This window comes from Lygodium microphyllum, chromosome 4 (assembly GCF_053477565.2).
Source record: "Lygodium microphyllum isolate KBCC chromosome 4, Lygodium_microphyllum_v1.1.10, whole genome shotgun sequence".
In the NCBI taxonomy this organism is placed as follows: Eukaryota; Viridiplantae; Streptophyta; class Polypodiopsida; order Schizaeales; family Lygodiaceae; genus Lygodium; species Lygodium microphyllum.
In genome coordinates this window covers 34,507,217-34,515,675 of record NC_141138.1, presented here as the reverse complement: position 1 = coordinate 34,515,675, position 8,459 = coordinate 34,507,217, and positions in this window count along the sequence as shown.

Sequence of the window (8,459 nt, the reverse complement as noted above, 5' to 3'; positions counted from 1 at the left end):
GTTATAATAACTAGGCCTGTTTTAACTATTATACATTTAAAATAATCGATAAAACAAGCCTAGTTATCTATTATCTGTTATACCCATTATTTCCTAACTTATTTATCGATTATTCATTAGTTATTAGCTATAATAGCTAGGACTTATCTCTTATGTGTTTAAAATAATATTTTTTAAATGTCTTATATATTCAAAATAATAGATAAGGTAGGCCTTGTTATCTATTATCCATTATTTATTTGCTTATTTATCGCTAATCTATTAGTTAATGCCCATAATAACTAGGCATGCTTTATCTATTATGTATTTAAAATACTGCATAAAATAGGCCTTTTTACTTATTATCCATCATTTATTTGCTTATTTATGTATTATCTATTATCTATCTTTTGGTTATTACCTATAATAACTAGGCCTATTCTATCTATTATATATTTAAAATAATAAGGAAAATAGGCCCAATTATTCATTACCCATTATTTATTACTTATATTGATTGTTTATTAGTTAATACCTATAATATCTAGACTTGTATATATTATATATTTTCCCTAATTAGTGTTCTATCACTCCCTTGTTACTATAATTATATAGTACTTGTTATCTATAATAGCTAGGCCTATGCCCGTTTATATTTATCTATCTATTATATATTATGTATGGATCTCTTTCCTGTTCCCTAATTATGATTTCTCTCCTCACAATGTCTATATAATTACCTACATACATGTACATGTATGTCTGGCCTAAATTTGACAACTGTTTTTGGCATTTTTTCGTGTCAAAACAAGTTTGTTTAAAAATCGTACTTATCAAATGACGTCTTATTTAAGATTATGCATGTCATTTTTTTGTGATATGATATATAATATACCTTGTATTTCTAAAGAGTTATAGACTTTATTCAAATAAATGAAAGGTATTTTAATAAATTCACGTCCTCATGAAATATTGGGCATCCTCTCAAATTTAGGCCTTTACTTCCACGTTTTTAAAAAAACGCCTTGACTTTATATACCTTCTCTTTACATTTAGTAATTGCCTACATATAAGTACATGTATGTATATCTTGATTTTTTAAATATACCTATGATTACTTTGTATGGCTCTTTTTTACATTTACCTATGTTAACTTATTTAATATATTAGCAATGCATGTGGCTTGCTCATTCAAGCTTTAAATAAAAAATTACCCCAACTTAACTCATACATATGACAATCGATATTTTTGGATAATTAAGAATGCATGACTACTCACACACACACACACACACACTCTCTCTCTCTCTCTCTCTCTCTCTCTCTCTCTCTCTCTCTCTCTCTCTCTAACCCCCTCAAAAAAACCAATGATGCAATGAGTAGACCTTATGTGTGCACACATTGTGTGTGTATGTGTGTGGTGTTTCCAAATTTTCAAGTTTGGGTCCATAAGGGTCTAGTACTTACAATATGAGATTTGTCATTGCTCGTACCAAGTTAAAGCTCCTCTTCTTCTTTTTGGTACATGTCTTCTCCTTTGCTTCTCTTTATGTACAATGACTTACTTGTATATATGATATATCTAGACTCTAATGCAACTTTTTATTTTAACAGCAACTTAGCAAGTGCAACCCTATTTTAGGCTATCTCCACCTAGTTGGATGATGTCCACACATTCATAAACAACTAGGAGCAACATGGTGCCACATCTCATGAATTCAATATGAACTTTACATTAACAAAGTTTCCTCAATAGCACTACTATAATGAGACTCTCAATGAGCCATACAACATTGTTTAACATGGTCTACCTAGTTCACATCATATTTTAACATTTTGCCCATCATCCACCTTTTATCATTATCTTTACTTTTACTTTTAGAGCTCACTATCTTGTGCTATTAAAGTTTTGCACATACATAACATTAAAACTTACACTCGTAAACTACATCAATGTATTCACATTTCAAAGCTTATTTGCTACAGGAAGAATCCCTTTGTTGAAATCCTCTTGATGAGTACTATAAAAGTGAGACCATAAATGTTGATATGCTTCCCAAATTGTATACTTCGATCAAAACTCATGTTCATGAGAACTATATCACCCATTCTTCCGAATGGGCAATGATCCTAACCATATTCAACTTTAACATTAATTCAATTATTCTTTTCTTTGGTTAAAATGGACAATGATCCTAACTATATTCAATTTTAACATTAATTCAATTGTTCTTTTCTTGAAGTTATTAGGTTTATTCGGTGGCAAAACCTATTATGCACGCTATTGCACCACTTGTCTTATTGAATTGTTGAAATACAAAATAGTGAAGCTAGCTTTTTGCTAGTTCAATTGACATGTAAAACCTCTCTCTCTCTCTCTCTCTCATACACACATGTCCATTGTTTGACTAAATTTGGAAAATGAAAGCAATAAAGCAAAGAAAACATTATTAAAAATTAAGGTTGAGATTTTCCCAAAGGTGCACATGTGTGCCATCATGAGTGTGATACAAGCAAAAGGTGCATCTTCGGGAGAGGCCTCATGATGTTGAAGAATAGAATGTAATATAAGTGGATAAAGTATGTCACCAATAAGTAGCTTATTTGGAGAGTGCAAAGAGCATGAAGGGGTAATAATATAAGTTAAAAAAGGGGTGATTAGTGAAGGGGATTAGATGAAAAAAGGAATAAATAAAAAGTCAATATAAGACCATTGAAGGCATGGTGTAAGACCAATGACTACTAGCATTCTCTTAAATGATAACCATGGGAGGTAAATTATTCCAATCATCTTTTTAAAATGATCAACAAAATAACAAGCTAATTAAAATATGCTAAAAACCAACTTGGTCCCAAACCAGAGCTTAAATATTCTTAAACTAAATTTTCATTCAATCACACAATGCCATATAACTATGTTTACATATGGTTATTGTTAATTACTTTAGCTTATTTAGAGGCAAGTAATGCTTAAGTTATTTCCTTTTTGTTTTTTCAAGACCAATAAAAGCTCTATCTATTTTATTCTCTCTCTCTCTCTCTCTCTCTCTCTCTCATATACACATATGAAATGATATGATATTTTAATGGTTGGAATGTGTATGCATTCTGTATATACTCCAAAAACATTCACAAATGCATATGCACTATAACAAAAGAGTTGAATTTTAAAATTTGAACATAGGTGATGAGATAACTTTAATGGTTGAACGTGTTCATGCAATGTATATATGCTCCAAAATCACAAAAATGCACAAAACTGTAAAAACATATAAACAATATATACACACATACAAATGTATGTGTAAATACATGTATAAATATGTATACGCATGCATATATTCATGCATGTGTACAAACTCACACACGTATATATATATGAGAGAAAAATGATGAGAGCAAGAGAATGGATGCACACTTATAAATACACTTACGCACATATGTACATGCACATATGTAGGTATATTCATATATAAATGTGTGTGTGTGTAATCTATATATACATGCGCACATATGTACATACTTGAGGTGAAGAAAGATGAGAGACAAGAGGAAGAAAAAGAAAGGAGAAAATAAAAATGATGAGAGAGAGAGAGAGAGAGAGAGAGAGAGGATATACATTTATGTAGTGAAAGAGAGGATACACATTTATGAGAAAACATAAATAGGCATGTACTAAATACAAACACACACACACACACACACACGTGTGTGCATATGCATACACACAGCATACAAAGGACATGAAGAGGCAAAAATGAAAGAATTTGTGTGTATTATTCACATACACACACATACACATACATACATGTATATATGTGTACTACGTACACATACACACATATATGTATGTTTATATATATATATGTAAACATGAGCATGAGAGAGAGAGAGAGAGAGAGAGAGAGAGAGAGAGAGAGAGAGAGAGAGAGAGAGAGAGAGAGAGAGAGAGAGAGAGAGAGAGGACTACATAATGAAAGGTGAGAAGGATCGAAGCTTGCACTCCAGAGCTATGGTGGGAGAGCAAGAGCAAGAAAGAGAGAGACAAGAAATGGGAACTCCAATAGTCACAATGTGTGATTGGGCCTTCCTTTATTCAAACTGTTACTAAAAAAATAAAAAATAAAGTGACGGTGACGGGCGCCCGCCACCTGCAACGTGCAGTGGCAGTGTGACTGTCAGTGTAGTAATACATGGGCAGCTAGGCAGAGGCGCCTTTATCCCCAACAACCTCCCACTTAAAGGCGAATTTGTCCTAGTGAGGAGTGAAAAGAAAAAGAAAAAGATAGTACAACATGTACACATGTACAACAGGATGAGGAAAGATGTTATCTCATCCAACGCCCATCAACCTCCTGAGGAAGGCAAAGCGCTTTGTAGAGAGGCTTTTCGTGAGTAGATCTGCAGGATTCTAGTCAGTCGAGGTTTTGACAAGATCAACAGACTTGTCCTCAACGACCCTACGTATGAAGTGGTACCTCATCTCAATGTGTTTCGTCTTCGCATGGAAGACCGGATTCTTGGCTAACTGAATAGCACTCATAGAATCCGAATGCAGTGTAGGGATAGCATCAATACCAAGGTCAGCAAACCAAACGACCCAACCAAATGGCCTCTTTGCAAGCCTCAATGGCTGCAACATACTCGGCCTCTGTAGTAGAAAGGGCCGTGTATTTCTGCACCTTGGACATCCAAGAAACAATACCCCCAGTATATGTGAATACATAGCCGGAAGTGGACTTCCTACTATCGGCATGTCCTGCATAATCAAAGTTAGTGTATCCCACGACTCTTGTATCATGCCTGCCAAAGCATATATACATATCTACAGTGCCATTCAGGTACCTCATGATACCCTTCACGGTATCCCAATGCTTCTTGCCATGTGTAGCCATATAGCGTGCCACAACACCAACTGCAAAGGCAATATCTGGATGAGTGGCTATCATGGCATATATAAGATTGCCCACTGTGGATGCATAGAGAATCTTGGCCATCTCGGCTCTCTGCTCATCTGTCTACGGACAATCAGCCTGTGATACCTTCGCATAAAAAGGCAATGGACAGCCAATAGGCTTTACATCCTGCATACGGAAGCGCTCAAGGACTTTATGAATGTACTCCCTCTGTGACAAGTAGCGGAGTCCCTGATGCGTGCCGCGTCTAATGCGTATTCTTGAGATATCGAGCTCCACTCGTAATACGCCAGGGTGACCGTTGTGTATTTATATCACTGACTTGTCAGTTGCAGACGCGGTTGGTACACCGCCCATGAATAATATCTACATGATAGCTATCCTTATCTACTCTAGTTCGTGGCTCAGTTAGTATGCCACCTTAGTTAGTTGAGTTTGGTTTGAGACCCATACATAGAGTTCTTTTGGCTTACACAACTAAGAAGAGGAAAACTGTTTTCAGCCTCCACCCTTGTGTGTATTCTCCCATTGTGCAAGCAAGAAAGCTTCAAGCGAGACTCCTTCCTTCTCTCCCACAATCTTGACATGGTATCAGAGCCTTGTTTGTGGTAACGAGCTCAAGAAAGCAAGCCAAGCTCGCGGTGTTCTGGTAAGAGGAGCAGTGTTGCTTTCATTTTCTGTTTTGGGAGCAGATCTCTGCAGGTAGCACAGCCGAAAAGTGTAGGAGTGCATTGTCTCAGGTTGAGACGCCCTTCGCGGTGAAGCAAGAGGGCATTATATGCTGCGAGTGAGGCCTTTAGCCCTCGGCGACCTTGTTTTTTTGATTTGAGGTCATTTCGGGGCCTGTTTTGGAGGCGGAAGTTTTCTGCACGCACTCAGAAAAAGGCCCAGTTTTATGCTGTGCAGCCACTGTTCTACAGGTTGGTGAAAAGTTACTGTAGAAATTGCATCGTATGCTTGTGCGCAGAGACATTGGGAGTTACAGAATCATCCTTGTTGCCTATTGATGCAAAATCGTCACTAGGAAGTGACTGTGTGGTCAAATATCACTTTCGTCAGTTTTGCAGATTTGCCTTTGTGAGGCTGAAGCTGTGTTCTTTGCAGTGACATAATTTTTTGCAGTATTCTGTAATGGCATCTGATTCTCTCTCACAGATTGTCACTGAAAAGCTTGACAAGAACAACTTCAAAGCATGGAAGTTTAGAATGATGAATTTCCTTATGGGAAAAGGATATTGGAAATTTGTTGCAAGAAATGAAGAAGAACCAGTTCTTTCTGATGTTCCCAATCAACAGCAAATGCAGGCATTTAAAGTATGACATGAGAGAGCCAGGAAAGTTATGTACTGGCTGTCTATCAGCATTTCAGACTCTATGATTATGCATATTCAAGATGTAAGTACGCCAAAGGAGGCATGGGATACTTTGTCAAAAATGTATAGCACAAATACGCAAGCCAGGAAAATGCAGCTCAAGCAAGAGTTGCATAATGTGCAAAGAGAAAATATGAGCATCAATGACTACCACATGAAGGTGAAGAAGATTGCAGATGCACTTGCTTCCATTGGGTCACCAGTGGAAGATGATTTAGTTTCTGTGACCTTGAATGGTCTAGGAAAGGATTATGCACAGTTTCGGACATCCATTTCAGTTCGTGAAAGATTTCCTGATTTTGAGGAGCTGATTGCTCTTCAAATTTCTGAGGAGCAAAGAAATGGTGGTGCATCTTCTTTAGGAGGAACTTCAAAAGAAGCTGTCTTCTACTCAAATGTTGGAAGAGGTAGAGGCAGAGGTAGAGGAGGCGGATTTGGAGGCCGTGGAAGAAATCAGAATATGCAGCAAACTCAAGAAAACCAGTCCTATGGAGGAGGACGTGGTAACTCTAGAGGCAGGGGGAGCCAAAGAGGTCGTGGTGGATGGCAAAGAGGTCAAAATGCAAACAGTAATGTTGAATGCTACTACTGTGGTAAAATGGGTCATATGGCTAAAGACTGCTATAAAAAGCAGAATGACATCACGAATGGAAAACTGCAACAAGGGAATTATGCATCTTCTAGTAGACAGGGTGATGACAGAAATGAGCACTTGTTTATGGTGCAGCACATGAACAATTCTGTGACAAGTGTAAAAGAAAGCAATGATGTATGGTATGTTGACTCAGGTGCATCAAACCACATGACAGGTCATGCAGAATGGATGGAGGATGCAAGAAAAATGGAAAAACTAGGATTTGTGGAGACTGGTGATGATACTGCATATCCTATTGTGCAGATTGGAAAAATTCCTTTGTCTATGCAGGATGGGAAAAAGAAATACCTGTCCGATGTATTTCATGTCCTGAATATCACCAAGAATCTGGTTTCTGTTGGTCAAATGGTTGAGCAGGGCTTGCAGGTCAGATTTAATCCTCATGGATACTTTGTTGAGGATATGAAAAATAAAGGTCGCTTGATAGCAAAAGGAAAGAAGAATGGCATAATGTTTACATTGGATGCAGACATGTTTGAATTGAGTGCAGCAATGTTTGCACATGGGACCGGTGTAGTTGCAGATATTGATATCTGGTATAAACGCATTGGTCATGTTAATGTACAGCGACTTAAATCAATGCAGGCCCAAAATATTTTTGCAGGTTTGCCTAAATTCAAGGTTGCAGAAATGCATAAGGTATGTGAAGCCTGTCAGTTTGGAATACAGGCAAGGAAACCATTTCCTAGACATGTTCAAGAGAGTGAGAAGCCATTGGAATTAATCCACTTTGATGTGTGGACTACTAAAGCTGCATCTCTTGGAGGGTGTCATTATTTTGTCACTTTTATTGATGACTATAGCAGAAAAGTTTGGGTGTATTTTATGAAAAAGAAAAGTGAAGTTTTTGGGCATTTCAAAACTCTTAAAGCTATGGTTGAAAAAGAAACAGGCCTGTAGATAAAATGCCTAAGGTCAGATGGAGGGGGAGAGTACCTCTCAAATGAGTTTGCAAGGTTCCTGCAGGAGCATGGCATAAAGCAGCAATATTCATGCAGTCATATCCCACAACAAAATGGAATTGCAGAAAGGAAAAATATGCATATTGGAGAGGTATCTCATGCCATGCTCAATGAAAAAGACTTGTCAGATTTTTATTAGGTTGAAGTAGTTGCTACAGCAGTCTATATAATGAACATGACTCCCACTGCAGCAATACATGGAATGACTCCAGAGGAGAGGTATACTGGTAGGAAATCAAATATTTTTCATTTGAAAATTTTTGGTTGCATTGTCTATGTACATGTGCCAGATGAGTTAAGATCCAAAAGCTGAGAAGTGCATTTTTATTGGTTACTCTCTGCAGCAAAAAGGGTATAGATGATATAACCCTTCTACTCGTAAGTTTACAGTGAGCAAAGATGTTTTTGATGAGATGAGTAGCTGGTATAAACCAGTAAATGTGATTGATGATGTAGATGCACAAAATGGTAATGCTAGACAGAATTCACAGCAGCAGTCACAAAATATTAGTGGACTTGGAGTGTCCTCTAGTAGTGGTTCACATTCTTCGCCATGGACAGGCTGATTGAGATC